At 42.1% G+C, this 16,761-nt stretch overlaps 1 pseudogene; it reads right to left on the reverse strand.

Annotated features, from left to right (window-relative positions):
* LOC139569861 (toll-like receptor 13) overlaps positions 1-15,271 on the reverse strand; it is a 36,474-nt pseudogene extending 21,203 nt beyond the window's left edge.
* Between the last annotated feature and the right edge of the window lie 1,490 nt (positions 15,272-16,761).

A 16,761-nucleotide genomic window follows, 5' to 3' on the forward strand; every position in this document is an offset into this window, starting at 1 on the left:
TCTCCACCACAGCACAAACCAAGGGGGGGTGCCAACCCCCCCTTGGTTTCAGGCGAAAGAGTTCAATCTTGGTTTCATCAGACCAAATAATCTTGTTTATCATGGTCTCAGTACCTTAGGTGCCTTCTGGAAAACTCCAAGCGGGCTGTCATGTGCCTTTTACTGAGAAGTGGCTTCCTTCTGGCCACTCTACCATAAAGACCTGATTGGTGGAGTGCTGCAGAGATGGTTGTCCTTCTAGAAGGTTCTGCCATCTCCAAAGAGGAATTCTGGAGCTCTGTCAGAGTGACCATCGGGTTCTTGCTCACCTACCTGACCAAGGAATTTTTCCCCCGATTGCTCACTTTGGCCGTGCGGTCAGCTCTAGGAAGACTCTTGGTGGTTCCAAACTGCTTCCATCTAAGAATGATGGAGGCAACTGTTTTCTTTGGGACCTTCAATGCTTCAGAAATGTTTTGGTACCCTTCCCCAGATCTGTGCCTCGACACAATCCTATCTTGTAGGTCTACGGAAAATTCCTTCGACCTCATGGCTTGGTTTTTGCTCTGACATACACTGTCAACTGTGGGACCTTATATAGACTGGTGTGTGCCTTTTCAAGTCATATACAATCAATTGAATTTACCACAGATGGACTCCAATCAAGTTGTAAAAACATTTCAAGGATGATCAATGGAAACAGGATGCACCTAAGCTCAATTTTGAGTCTCATAGGAAAGGGTCTGAATACTTAGGTAAATAAGGAATTTCCATTAAAAAAACTATTCTGCAAACAATTAATCAACCCTGTTTTCTCTTTGTCATTATGGGGTATTGTGAGTAGTTTGATGAGGAAAAAAAGTAATTAAATCCATTTCAGAATAAAGCTCTAACGTAACAAAATGTGGAAAAACATCAAAGGGTCTGACATTTTCAGAATGCACTCTATCTGTGCTGAGCAGCGGGCTGCTCTCTCTTCTCCAGTGCTCCAGTTGTCTCGCTGCATGCCCAGTGGTGGACCGGTGGTGGACCGGTGGTGGTGGGCTACTCTGGGTGTCCTGGGGCGTAGGGGTCTGGGCCTGGGCCTGAATGTAGGCCTGGGACAGGCATGCCAGCTGCCACATGTGCCTGGCTGGAGCTCAGAGGATTGTTAGCAGGCTTTATTGGAAACAGGAAGATAGCCCCACACATTAATTACACTGGAAACAGGAAGATAGCCCCACACATTAATTACACTGGAACCATGAAGACAGCCACACTCATTAATTACACTGGAAACAGGAAGATAGCCCCACACATTAATTACACTGGAACCATGAAGACAGCCACACTCATTAATTACACTGGAAACAGGAAGACAGCCACACTCATTAATTACACTGGAACCATGAAGACAGCCACACTCATTAATTACACTGGAACCATGAAGACAGCCACACTCATAAATTACACTGAAACCATGAAGACAGCCACACTCATTAATTACACTGGAACCATGAAGACAGCCACACTCATAAATTACACTGAAACCATGAAGACAGCCACATTCAAAAATACAATGAAACCATGAAGACAGCCACAGTCAACGGCTGAAATCCCGTTAACGGGATCGATATGACAACAGCCAGTGAAAGTGCAGGGCCCCAAATTCAAACAACAGAAATCTCATAATAAAAATTTCTCAAACATACAAGTATTTTACACCATTTTAAAGATACATTTGTTGTTAATCCCACCACAGTGTCCGATTTCAAAAAAGCTTTACAGAAAAAGCACACCATGCAGTAATCTGAGTACAGCGCTCAGAGACCAAAACAAGCCATACAGATACCCGCCATGTTGTGGCGGGTATCACCAAGAGGACCGGCAGACCAGTCAATGAGGGGATTGTGTCGCTGGAGCCAGGAAAATCCCAATACCACGGGAAACGGAGACTTAATGAGCAGAAACTGGATCGTCTCGCTATGGTTCCCTGACACACGTAGGTGGATGGGGGTGGTATTGTGGGTGACCCGGCCTATAAAGTGCCAATCCAGTGCTCGGACATCCATGGGAATGGAGAAGGGCTGAGTGCGTGTTACGTTCCCCAGTTTCTGTGTTGTAGTTTTGTATTTGAGTGTGTGTGCTTCAGGAGATGGCTTCCTGAAATTCTCCCCAAGCAGCTGATTGGTCGGCCCCGAATTGATGATTGGAGAGCTGACCCCGCCCCCTCGTCAGGACACAGCTGTCTTCAATTAGATTCCTTCTGAAGCTATATAAGCCAGTGTTCTGTGGCTCAGAGCAGAGAATGCAGAGAGAGATTGATTGTATATCCTGAGATCCTTGCTGAGAGAGGGATCATTGCAGAGGGTATGTACTATGTTAGTTGTTGATGGGAGCAGCTTTGGTATGTTCTGTGTGAGTTTGTTGCTCAGTCAGAGCCTATTTGATGTCCTCTGTTTCTCAGTGTGTTTGTGAAGTTGTTTTATAATATTCTGTTTCTTTTGTTCCCAGGGAGGAAGGGGAAGGCACCTAGGGAGTGCTTAGGCAAGAGACCCGCGGGCATACATATACCCGTAGTATATTCACTGTCTAGGTAAGACCTGGGCGGGCCACCCCCTGTATTTTGGTTAGGGCACCAGGTGGTGATAAGTTAGGTAAGTAGTGGGTAGGCAGGTAAGGTAGGAGAGGGGGCTTTGACATTTACTTTCTTTGCTTTGGTTCCGTCCAGCCCCTTTTCCCCATATTACCGTGTGATGGAATAAATTCCTTGTATCATATTTTTGTTCCAGCAAGCCTTTAAAGAAGCTCTGACAAAGCAACAAACACAGTACATACCAACGACCAACATGCTATAACTCTCTCCATGAAAAACATTGTGTCAATATTGCCAAAACAACAATGTATACAATATACATTGTAATAAAATAGAATGGCAGTAAATAATAATACAAAATTAAATATAAAAATAGTAACAATAAAATGGTAACAGTCAATCGAATGTAATGTAATAAAAAAATGAAACTATAACTAACTTATAACTAAATAACGGTAATCTTCACCATTACATCGGTACTACTATCATCATTACAACTACCACCACCATCATTAAACTGCTATCATTACCATTACCACCCATACCATTACTACTTGGAATGATAAACAACAATAATAATAGTAATAACAATAATAGTAATAATAAGTAAGTTACTGCTTACTATGCAGATGTTATTATTCAGTGTCTCTCAGGCTATGGCAGGCAAATACATATTTGGCTGCAAGAGGAGCCATTGCTCCTTCGCCCATGAGTATTTTTAGTTTTTCCTCTGGGTTTAATAAGTTAAAATTCGGAATAAATGTAGACATTTCTGTGAATAATGAATCTCTTGGTGAGGAATATTTATCACAGTAAAGGAGAGTGCATCGGTTTCTACATCCCCTGTCGTGCAGTGACCACATACACGCTCCTCTTTGGGTAACCATGTCTTTTTCTGCCCAATTCTGCCCTACATGCATTAGTTGATGTATTTCTCTGGACTTGTAGGATTTTCCGACAGAATTCTGCATGTAGGGCTTCAATTGGATGTTTGTCCCACATTTTAAAGTCCAGTTTATTGAGTGGCCCCCAAACCTCACTTCTGTAAAGAGCAATTGGTAGTATTACACTGTCAAATATTTTGGTCCAAATTCTAATTGGGATGTTGATTTTAAATAATTTCATTTTTATTGCATACAATGCTCTGCTGGCTTTTTCTTTGAGTGCATTCACTGCCCTATTAAAGTTTCCCGATGCAGATATGGTCAGACCAAGGTAGGTGTAATTTTTTGTGTGTTCAATGATGGTGTTCAGGGTGAATTTATATTTGTGTTTCTGACATCTGTTTTGTTTTTGGAAAATCATGATTTTAGTTTTTGGGAAATTTACTGCCAGGGCCCAATTATGGCAATATTGCTCTAGAATATTAATGTTCTGTTGAAGACCTTCTTTGGTTGGTGATAGAAGTACCAAGTTATCAGCATATAGCAGGTATTTCACCTCTGTCAAATAGTGTGAGTCCTGGGGCTGGAGAATTGTCCAACATGTCTGCTAATTCATTGATATAAATGTTGAAAAGATTTGGACTCAAACTACAGCCTTGTCTCACACCTCGACATTGTGAAAAGAATTCTGTTCTTTGGTTTTTGATTTTCATTGCACACTTGTTTTCTGTGTACATACATTTTATTAAGTCATACACCTTACCACCAAGCCCACTTTGGAGAATTTTGTAGAAAAGCCCTTCATGCCAAATAGAATCAAATGCTTTTTTAAAGTCAATAAAGCAAGCAAAGATTTTGCCCTCTTTTTTTTGGTGGACGTGTTTATTAATTAGTGTGTGTAAGGTGTATATATGGTCAGTAGTGCGATGGTTAGGGAGAAAGCCAATTTGACATTTAGTTATTACATTTTTTTTTCTTGAAGAAAGGTTTGAATTCTTGAATTCAAAATGCTACAGAAAACCTTTCCCAAGTTACTGTTTACACAAATTCCCCTGTAATTATTGGGGTCTGATTTGTCTCCACTTTTGTGGATAGGGGAGATGAGCCCCTGGTTCCAGACATCAGGGAAGCAGCCAGAAGTTAAAACCATGTTGAACAATTTAAGCACAGCATTTTGCAACTCAGGTGTGCTGTTTTTCAGCATTTCATTTCTGATGTTGTCTAGACCACAAGCCTTCTTTGATTTAATAGATTTGAGCTTTTCATTTAGTTCTTGTTGGGTTATTGGGTAATCTAATGGATTTTGGTTGTTTTTAATGACTGATTCAAGGATGTTCAATTTTTCTTTAATTTCTAATTGGTTCTGTTAAGTCTTTTTGTGGGATGTTTTTGTATAGATTATCAAAATAAGTTTTCCAAATTCCTACATCTTGTATGGCTAATTCTTGTGGCTTTGTTGTGCTTAAATTGTTCCACATGTCCCAGAACTGATTTTGGTCAATTGCGTTTTCAATTTCATCAAGTGTCTTGTTGGTATAATTCAGTTTCTTGCGTTTCAGTGTATGTTTATACTGTTTCAGAGTTTCAAAGTATTCATATCGTAGCTCTGGGTTGTTTTGCTGCTTATGTTTTTTGTTTGACATTTGTCTTAGGTGTTTTCTAATTGTTTTACATTCATTATCAAACCATTTGTCAGAAACATTTTTTTTTTTGTTTCTGATGTTGCATTTCTTTGGTTTTCTCAAATTTGCTTTCGATGCTGCTTTTTGGAATATGCAGTTGATGTTTAGAGTAGCCGAATTGACACCATCTTTATTGTTTTGGTATTGTGAGTTATTGAAAAACGGTATAGTTCATCATTTCATTTGAGTTTAATGTTTCAATGAATCTCTCTGCACTGTTTGGAGCCCATCTGTACAATTGGTTTATGTTGTAGAGTTTATTGGGCAGTTTTTTTGAATGAATATTGCCGGTTAATTTCTTCAAAAACACGTTGATCTGACTGATCTGACAATGGTGTCTGTGGTCTGACAGTGAATGCACTAATGGAGGAGGGGTCAATGTCCGTGATGGCATAATCGACTACACTTGTCCCAAGAGCTGAGCAGTAAGTAAACTGACCTAAAGAGTCCCCTCTGATTCTACCATTAAGCATGTACAGGCCTAAAGCTCGACAGAGATGCACTAACTCCTTCCCATTTTTGTTCAGTATTTGGTCAGGACTGTTTATATTATTTATAATAGGGCTACTGTACAAGGAGGGGTGACCAAATATGTGGTGGTTACCTCCCGCATCAGTGTAGTCAGGCTCAGAACCTGTTCTTGCATTAATCTCCACAAAGAAGCGCTTTACCCTCTGCCTGAAATGTAATGATTTCTGTATGGAGAGTGTCAAAAAACTGATCATCATAATATGGTGAATCTGAAGGAGGAGCATAAGCTGCACATACAGTGTGGAGAACAAGTATTTGATACACTGACAATTTTGCAGGTTTTCCTACTTACAAAGCATGTAGAGGTCTGTAATTTTTATCATAGGTACACTTCAACTGTGAGAGAAGGAATCTAAAACAAAAATCCAGAAAATCACATTGTATGATTTTTAAGTAATTAATTTGCATTTTATTGCATGACATAAGTATTTGATACATCAGAAAAGCAGAACTGAATATTTGGTACAGAAACCTTAGTTTGCAATTACAGAGATCATACGTTTCCTGTAGTTCTTGACCAGGTTTGCACACACTGCAGCAGGGATTTTGGCCCACTCCTCCATACAGACCTTCTCCAGATCCTTCAGGTTTCGGGGCTGTCGCTGGGCAATACGGACTTTCGGCTCCCTCCAAAGATTTTCTATTGGGTTCAGGTCTGGAGACTGGCTAGGCCACTCCAGGACCTTGAGATGCTTCTTACGGAGCCACTCCTTAGTTGCCCTGGCTGTGTGTTTCGGGTCGTTGTCATGCTGGAAGACCCAGCCACGACCCATCTTCAATGCTCTTACTGAGGGAAGGAGGTTGTTGGTCAAGATCTCGCGATACATGGCCCCATCCATCCTCCCTTCAATACGGTGCAGTCGTCCTGTCCCCTTTGCAGAAAAGCATCCCCAAAGAATGATGTTTCCACCTCCATGCTTCACGGTTGGGATGGTGTTCTTGGGGTTGTACTCATCCTTCTATTCCTCCAAACACGGCGAGTGGAGTTTAGAGCAAAAAGCTCTATTTTTGTCTCATCAGACCACATGACCTTCTCTCATTCCTCCTCTGGATCATCCAGATGGTCATTGGCAAACTTCAGACGGGCCTGGACATGCGCTGGCTTGAGCAGGGGGACCTTGCGTGCGCTGCAGGATTTTAATCCATGACGGCGTAGTGTGTTACTAATGGTTTTCTTTGAGACTGTGGTCCCAGCTCTCTTCAGGTCATTGACCAGGTCCTGCCGTGTAGTTCTGGGCTGATCCCTCACATTCCTCATGATCATTGATGCCCCACGAGGTGAGATCTTGCATGGAGCCCCAGACCGAGGGTGATTGACCGTCATCTTGAACTTCTTCCATTTTCTAATAATTGTGCCAACAGTTGTTGCCTTCTCACCAAGCTGCTTGGCTATTGTCCTGTAGCCCATCCCAGCCTTGTACAGGTCTACAATTTATCCCTGATGTCCTTACACAGCTCTCTGGTCTTGGCCATTGTGGAGAGGTTGGAGTCTGTTTGAGTGTGTGGACAGGTGTCTTTTATACAGGTAACGAGTTCAAACAGGTGCAGTTAATACAGGTAATGAGTGGAGAACAGGAGGGCTTCTTAAAGAAAAACTAACAGGTCTGTGAGAGCCGGAATTCTTACTGGTTGGTAGGTGATCAAATACTTATGTCATGCAATAAAATGCAAATTAATTACTTAAAAATCATACAATGTGATTTTCTGGATTTTTGTTTTAGATTCCGTCTCTCACAGTTGAAGTGTACCTATGATAAAAATGACAGACCTCTACATGCTTTGTAAGTAGGAAAACCTGCAAAATCGGCAGTGTATCAAATACTTGTTCTCCCCACTGTATGTACACGTCATTATCACAATAGATTGTACCTTTTTAAGTTTTAGCCAAATGTGACTGGTACCTTTTTTTCATTTCATTCAGTGCCAAGTCCTGCTTATGCCAAATGATTCCACCTGAGTCTTGGCCCCGTTTAACATTTTTATGTTTGATTGATGGTAGTAAACTTTCTCTATAGCCTAAGGGACACTGACTATCTGTCTCCACGACACCATGTTTCCAGTAGGATTATGATGTCCTGTCCCTGGATGTTTTTAATCAATTCTGGATTTGTTTTATAAGCAAAATGTGAAGAGTAAAGGCCCTGGATATTCCAAGAGCTGATAGTTAATGATCTCATTTATAATAAGTGATATTCACTGGTTTGAGTAAAGTACATTGTAAAAAAAAAAAAAAAAAAAAGATATATACATACACATACACATACATACACACACACATAATTATTATTATACCGGTGCCAATAAAATTAAGAATAGTTGTAAACAAATTAATAAGACTGCACAAAAAATAAGTACAATGCAATCTGCAACCCTGTGTGTGCGTGCCCGTCTAGCTCAGTCTGCATATTAGTTGCAGTAGTTGGCGCACCTCTCCTATCTCTGACTGTTTTAGGTGTCTTTTGCCAGAGGTTACCTCAGCATATGTAGGCTGATGATCTGAATGATACATGGTGTGGAATGCATCATGTGGTGTACTTCTCTGAAAGACAGTGTTCTGTCCGACCCTGGAGTAGTGGTCAGAGCTGTGTTGTGATGGTCCAGTAGATCTGTGTTGTGATGGGCCAGGTCCAGTAGAGATGTGTTGTGATGGGCCTGGTCTAGTAGAGCTGTGTTGTGATGGGCCTGGTCTAGTAGAGCTGTGTTGTGATGGGCCGGGTCTAGTCGTGCTGTCCTGAGGCGGGTCTGGTCTCGTAAATCTGTTGTGTTGGGCCTGGTCTAGTAGAGCTGTGCTGTAATAAGCCGTGTCTGGCTCTTTTCTCCTGGGGATGGTGGAGGTACTGTTTCAGAAGGTGGGGCGGGGGACCTCTGTTGCTGGGGTGATGGGTGTGGGTCCCTGCCAAGTGTTGCATCTTTTAGGTCCTTGGCAAAGGTTCTGATACTGTCCTGATCAAGATGTACATTATCGTATAAGTGTTGACATGTCAGAGTGGGGTGGTGAGCCGTTCTGACGTTGAGTAGTGAGGCACAGTGATCTGTTTTATTTTGTCGATCAACTTTCCTGGGAAGTCTTTTCTTGGTAGGAGGGTGGACACAACTATATTGGTTGTTGGGAACACAGCCTGTGCCCGTTCTGCCACTCTTCTCACTGCCCCGGATACATCTTCACCTTTGGCATGAAGGTCGTTTGTGCCAGTGTGGATGATGTTGTCGAGGGTGTCAATCCTGGTCTGACTGAGTAGCTGCATTGCACTGTCAGTTGTAGGACACCAGAACTTATACACCTGGCGTCTAGGGAATAATCTTTCCTGGACTAAGAACTTCCCATTTGAATCAATAAGGATTGCAGTTGTGGGTGACTGTCTGGCTGGAGCAGACTGGGAGGCTGGTATTCTGACCTGGGCTGGAGCACACTGTGTTGGAGCAGACAGAGGCTGGTTGGCTGACCTGGGCTGGAGCACACTGTGCTGGAGCAGACTGGGAGACTGGTATTCTGACCTGTGCTGGAGCAGACTGGGAGACTGGTATTCTGACCTGGGCTGGAGCAGACTGGGTGGCTGGTGCTGTGTGGTGGAGGTCAGGCTGGTCTCGGGTTCTGCTTGTGTTATGCCAAGCTGGTGGACATGTTCTCTAGATGCAGAGGACATAATGACTCGCTGCTGGTTGAGGAGGTCAATGTATCTCTCTCTTTGTTCTAGCTCCTTTCTTGTTGTGCTCAGATGGTCTCTGAGGTCATAATTTGTCTGACTCAGTTTGTCCATTCTGCTTTCTAGTTTAGCAATAGATGCTCTGCTCTCCTCGAACTGTTTCATCTCTAAGTTTCTGGACAGTGTCCTCCTCTTGAAGCTTGTTCTCTGAGTTCTATGACCTCTGCTTTGACTAGAGAGAGGGTGTTGTGGAAAAGTTGCATAGCAGGTGTTCTTGGTGTTGTAGGCATGTCCTTGGCTCTGTCTGCTGCAGGTGAGGTAGGTAGAGGGACACTGAGGGCTTCTTGCTGGGTCACAGAGACCGTTGGGGCCTGTCTTTCACCGTCATCTCCCTCGACTTTTTCCTCAGTTTCTGAGATTTCAGCTTCTGCTTTTAGGGTTGTAAACCTATTCTCAAAAGCCTGGAGGCTTGAATCATTGCCTTGTATCAATACAGTTCCATTATTATATACGTTTACTGTTTGATATGTGTTGCTATGGTCAGCTTCTTCAAAAATGCTGATCTGACATCCTTGGCTGATGCCTCTTTTTTGAGAAAGGGAAATGGTTGCAAATAACCCTTTTCCATATGTGCCCTCGTTTGGTATTACAAATTAAATTTGCTCTTGTTTTGCAACTGGTAAGATCTGCAAACAGGCATTCATGGTTCTGTCCCATCAACAAACCTTTGAAACTTTTCTTAACTTTCTCTGTTTTGATGTCTGGTGGGTAAACAATTTCCATAGCAACGCTGGTGATGTTGCAATAGAAGTGTTTCTTGTTTAATTGTCTTTTGTGTCTTTAGAGGACTGCTTCACCTTGATGTCCCACTTTGTCCCTTCTCTTCTGCCAACTAGACACTCCTTGTTAGCTAGCTAGTTTCTTCTAGGAGAGTCCTTAGCAACTGCCTAGCAACAGGTAAACAACTTAGCTAGCTAAGAAAACGGTATAATTTTATGAAAAATTGTTACTTTTTCAAAAGCTTTTCTTTGTTTGCTGCTTGTTTGGTCTCCTATTCAGTCTTGCAGTTATCTTTTGCTTTTTTTCGATGTACTTTACTCTAAAACCATGTAAAATTCCATATTTGTAGGAGCTCATCTTTTCAGCTGTTGCTGCTTAATTTGGAACTCCGGAACTACCTCTCTTCATAGCGTCAGGTAGCAATGGTAATTAGAGACAGCTGTATCTTGACGAGGGGGCGGGGTCAGCGCTCCAATCATCAATTGGGGCCGACCAATCAGCTGCTTGGGGAGAAATTCCAGGAAGCCATCTCCTGAAACTCACACTCACACTCACACTCAAATAGAAACTACAACACAAACTGGGGAATGTAACAATATGGAGGCTTAAATACCCTGACCTAGTGAGATGGTCCATGGTCGTCTTGATTACTTTCCTATGTCATTCTCTCTGGCACCAAAAGATTAAACTGTTGATAGGGGACAGAATGCAGTCGGATCATCACATGATTGGCATATACAGTTGAAGTCGGAAATTTACATACACATTAGCCAAATACATTTAAACTCAGTTTTTCACATTTAGTGACATTAGGCCAAGTAAAAATTCCCTGTCTTAGGTCAGATAGGATCACCACTTTTTTTTAAGAATGTGAAATGTCAGAATAATAGTAGAGAATGATTTATTTCAGATTTTATTTCTTTCATCACATTCCCAGTGGGTCAGAAGTTTACATACACTCAATTGTTATTTAGTAGCATTGTCTTTAACTTTGATCAAACGTTTTGGGTAGCCTTCCACAAGCTTCCCACAATAAGTTGGGTGAATTTTGGCCCATTCCTCCTGACAGAGCTAGTGTAACTGAGTCAGGTTTGAAGGCTTCCTTGCTCGCACAAGCTATTTCAGTTCTGCCCATACATTTTCTATGGGATTGAGGTCAGTGCTTTGTGATGGCCACTCCAATACCTTGACTTTGTTGTCCTAGTCTAAAGAAGGCCAGTTTTATTGCTTCTTTAATCAGGACTACAGTCTTCAGCTGTGCTAACATAATTGCAAAAGGGTTTCTAATGATCAATTAGCCTTTTAAAATGATAAACTTGGATTAGCTAACACAACGTGCCATTGGAACACAGGAGTGATGGTTGCTGATAATGGCACTCCGTACACCTATGTAGATATTCCCCCAAAAATCTGCCGTTTACAGCTACAACAGTCATTTACAACATTAACAATGTCTAAACTAGAAAATGTGCTTATCTTTAAAAAACAAGGACATTTCTAAGTGACTCAACTTTTGAACGGCAGTGTACATATATGTGTATGTATGATGTATATGGGTATATGTTTATCCAAAAAGGGTAAATATGGGTATAAATGGGGAAATGACGCAGATAATTACATTGATGGAAGCAACAATCTAACCGCAATATTAAAGCTGATCCGCCCCCTAAGAAGAAAAATAAAACGACAGGTGAAACAGATCAGGGTGTGACACTAACTCTACCTAACTCTAGATATACTGTACCTCTACCTACCTCTAGATATACTGTACCTCTACCTACCTCTAGATATACTGTACCTCTACCTACCTCTAGATATACTGTACCTCTACCTACCTCTAGATATACTGTACCTCTACCTACCTCTAGATATACTGTGCCTCTACCTACCTCTAGATATACTGTACCTCTACCTACCTCTAGATATACTGTACCTCTACCTAACTCTAGATATACTGTACCTCTACCTACCTCTACCTACCTCTAGATATACTGTACCTCTACCTACCTCTAGATATACTGTACCTCTACTTACCTCTAGATATACTGTACCTCTACTTACCTCTAGATATACTGTACCTCTACCTACCTTTAGATATACTGTACCTCTACTTACCTCTAGATATACTGTACCTCTACCTACCTCTAGATATACTGTACCTCTACCTACCTCTAGATATACTGTACCTCTACCTACCTCTAGATATACTGTACCTCTACCTACCTCTAGATATACTGTACCTCTAGATATACTGTACCTCTACTTACCTATAGATATACTGTACCTCTACCTACCTCTAGATATACTGTACCTCTACCTACCTCTAGATATACTGTACCTCTACCTACCTCTAGATATACTGTACCTCTACCTACCTCTAGATATACTGTACCTCTACCTACCTCTAGATATACTGTACCTCTACCTACCTCTAGATATACTGTACCTCTACCTACCTCTAGATATACTGTACCTCTACCTACCTCTAGATATACTGTACCTCTACCTACCTCTAGATATACTGTACCTCTACCTACCTCTAGATATACTGTACCTCTACCTACCTCTAGATATACTGTACCTCTACCTACCTCTAGATATACTGTACCTCTACCTACCTCTAGATATACTGTACCTCTACCTACCTCTAGATATACTGTACCTCTACCTACCTCTAGATATACTGTACCTCTACCTACCTCTAGATATACTGTACCTCTACCTACCTTTAGATATACTGTACCTCTACCTACCTCTAGATATACTGTACCTCTACCTACCTCTAGATATACTGTACCTCTACCTACCTCTAGATGTACTGTACCTCTACCTACCTCTACCTACCTCTAGATGTACTGTACCTCTACCTACCTCTAGATGCACTGTGCCTCTACCTACCTCTAGATGCACTGTGCCTCTACCTACCTCTAGATGCACTGTGCCTCTACCTACCTTTAGATGCACTGTGCCTCTACCTACCTCTAGATATACTGTACCTCTACCTACCTCTAGATATACTGTACCTCTACCTACCTCTAGATATACTGTACCTCTACCTACCTCTAGATGCACTGTGCCTCTACCTACCTTTAGATGCACTGTGCCTCTACCTACCTTTAGATGCACTGTGCCTCTACCTACCTCTAGATGCACTGTGCCTCTACCTACCTCTAGATGCACTGTGCCTCTACCTACCTCTAGATGCACTGTGCCTCTACCTACCTCTAGGGATATTTGTTTATAGAAATATAACTAAATTCAGAATTTGGCCGGTTCCCCTCTCTCCACTGGGATTCTCTGCCTCTAACCCTATTACAGGGGCTGAGTCACTGGCTTACTGGTGCTCTTTCATGCCGTCCCTAGGAGGGGTGCGTCACTTTAGTGGGTTGAGTCACTGACGTGGTCTTCCTGTCTGGGTTGGCGCCCCCCCTTGGGTTGTGCCGTGGCGGAGATCTTTGTGGGCTATACTCGGCCTTGTCTCAGCATCGTAAGTTGGTGGTTGAAGATATCCCTCTAGTGGTGTGGGGGCTGTGCTTTGGCAAAGTGGGTGGGGTTATATCTTTCCTGTTTGGCCCTGTCCGGGGGAATCATCGGATGGGGCCACGGTGTCTCCTGACCCCTCCTGTCTCAGCCTCCAGTATTTATGCTGCAGTAGTTTGTGTCGGGGGGCTAGGGTCAGTTTGTTGTATCTGGAATACTTCTCCTGTCTTATGCGGTGTCCTGTGTGAATTTAAGTATGCTCTCTAATTCTCTCTTTCTCTCTCTCAGAGGACCTGAGCCCTAGGACCATGCCTCAGGACTACCTGGCATGATGACTCCTTGCTGTCCACCTGGCTGTGCTGCTGCTCCAGTTTCAACTGTTCTGCCTGCGGCTATGGAACCCTGACCATAGCCGGACGTGCTACCTGTCCCAGACCTGCTGTTTTCAACTCTCTAGAGACAGCAGGAGCGGTAGAGACTCTGAATGATCGGCTATGAAAAGCCAACTGACATTTACTCCTGATTTGCTGACTTGCTGCACCCTCGACAACTACTGTGATTATTATTTGACCATGCTGGTCATTTATGAACATTTTAACATCTTGGCCATGTTCTGTTATAATCTCCACCCGGCACAGCCAGAAGAGGACTGGCCACCCCTCATAGCCTGGTTCCTCTCTAGATTGCTTCCTTGGTTTTGGCCTTTCTAGGGAGTTTTTCATAGCCACCATGCTTCTACACCTGCATTGTTTGGGGTTTTAGGCTGAGTTTCTGTACAGCACTTTGAGATATCATCTGATGTAAGAAGGGCTATATAAATACATTTGAATTGATAATCACACAAATGACACAGCAGGTACGCCATACTCATTTTTCACATTTAATTTAGGGAAATATATTCAGTGTCTGTCATCAGTCTAAAGCATGATGCAGCTTGTCTCAGTGTCAGTATTGGCCCAGTAGTGTGTCTTAGTACTTGCTCGTGTATTACAGAACCAGTGGTTTAGTACAGTTGGATAGTGAGCTGCTCTATAAAACCCAGTACTGGAGTATTAAGTTTCTCCCGTATGGATTGCAGTGTGTCTTATTGAATGATCTGGTGTTTCATCTATTGTGCACAGGGATCTAATGCTAGATTATACAGAGGTGTGATAGTCTGCTTTCAAAATATAATAATGTTATTAGGGCTTTGATTTAAGATAGGTAGGCCTAGTTCACTCCAAATATCATCGTTTCTGAGTGTTCATGTTATTACGATGCTGCTGTCTAATCACCCTGGGCAAAAACAGGTTGAATCCACTTAATTTCAACCCCAAAATTATATGTGATGACATTGAATCAAGATTTAAAAACCGTTTGGATTGGCAAAAAGTCATCAACGTAAGGGAATTTTTTATTTTTGTTCACCCAACTTTACCTAAATCCAATGATTTAGGTAAAAACTTTGGTGGAAAGCCTCCCGAGTGGCACAGCGGTCTAGGGCACTGCATCGCAGTGCTTGAGGCGTCATTACCGACCCAGGTTCGAATCTCGGGATTTCCTTTTCCCCATCGCGCTCTAGCAATTCCTTGTAGCGGCCGGGCGCCTGCAAGCTGACTTCGGTCGCCAGCTGGGCGTGGTTTCCTCCGACACATTGGTGTGGCTGGCTTCCGGGATAAGCGAGCGATGTGTCAAGAAGTAGTGACGCTTGGCAGAGTCGTGTTTCAGAGGATGCATTGCTCTCAACCTTCACCTCTCCCGAGTCCGTAGGGGAGTTGCAGCGATGGGACCAGACCATAACTACCAATAGGGGAGAAAAAAGGGTCAAAAAGTACAAAACAAAAATAAAGAAATAAAAAGTTGAGTTAAATCATTAAGGAAATTGTGGATTTTTTTTATTAGGTTAAAAGTTTGGTGAATAAATAATTTAAAAAACTTACTTTGATGACTTTTGCCAATCCAGTCAGTTTTCCAAATTCAATCAACATCATCACATTTACATTTTGGATGATTTCACATTGAATTCACTTTAGTTGACACCTCAACCAAATGTAAATCAAAACTAGACGTTGAACCGACGTCTGTGCCCAGTGGGATGTGTATATCTTGTGGTGGTACTGGACAGCTCAGTGCATCATAGGTGTCTGCATGTGGTTAACTGGGACATTCCTGTTATTAATAAGTACGGATAGACTTTTAGAGTGTGTTTGTGTGTTTATTGGTTCATTAGGGTTTGAGTTACACTATAATTATCTCCGGTGTTCCCACAGCATATCAGGATCACATTTCAACTGATATACATAATTAGGAAAATAAACAAGTACCACTTGTTGGCTGTAATATATCAATTCAATTCAATTTCCATTTAAGGGCTTTATTGGCGTTGGAAACATATGTTTACATTGTCACTACATATCTCTCACCACTTTTCACTTTATTCATAGTCATCTTCTCTCTATTTCTCTCTCTCTCTCATTCACTCTCATTCTCTCTCTCTCCCTCTTTCATTCTCTCTTTCTCTCTCTCTCTTTCTCTCTCTCCCTCTCTTTCATTCACTTTCATTCTCTCTCCCTTTCTGTCTCTCTCTCTCTCATTCTCTCTCTTTCTCTGGTTCACGCACTCTCTCTCTCTCGTTAAATGGTGGCAACCTGACATAAATGCAAAGGCCATGTAACTGAATTCTCTCCATCCAACATATAGAGTTTGAGATACACTGTTTGAGAAAAGCAGAAAAACTCAGTTGCATGATAAGGAGTTAAAGAGATGCTTTTTTTAAAAGCGTCCATAAAAGGCAATCAAGATGGAGGACACAGTGTCTATAAAGCACTAATGGAGGTTCAATGAAGAAACCTGAACTGCAAAGAGAGATGTTTACGATGCCGATGCTGGTGGAGACTCAACCTGTCATCTCTGAAAACTCAAGGTTGGAACAAAAACACAGAGAGGATTTCTCATTCTCTCTGTAACTCCTTCAGCCCATACCACATTATGTTGTGTAAAAGGGGCAAAGGTCAAGCTGTGTTAGACTTACCAGTTCTCTTTTAGTGCCACCTGTTATAGTGGAGGACTATTATGCATTACGGATCATTAGAGCAGTTAAATGAACACTTCACGATCTATTTAGTACACAAACTAAAACAAATAGATTGACAGCTTTAGAATGCTGGAAAACTAAAAGTAAATTCCATGTTGTATGGTAAACCAGACATATGATATCAATCCCAGTA

This window comes from Salvelinus alpinus, chromosome 3, assembly GCF_045679555.1.
Source record: "Salvelinus alpinus chromosome 3, SLU_Salpinus.1, whole genome shotgun sequence".
In the NCBI taxonomy this organism is placed as follows: Eukaryota; Metazoa; Chordata; class Actinopteri; order Salmoniformes; family Salmonidae; genus Salvelinus; species Salvelinus alpinus.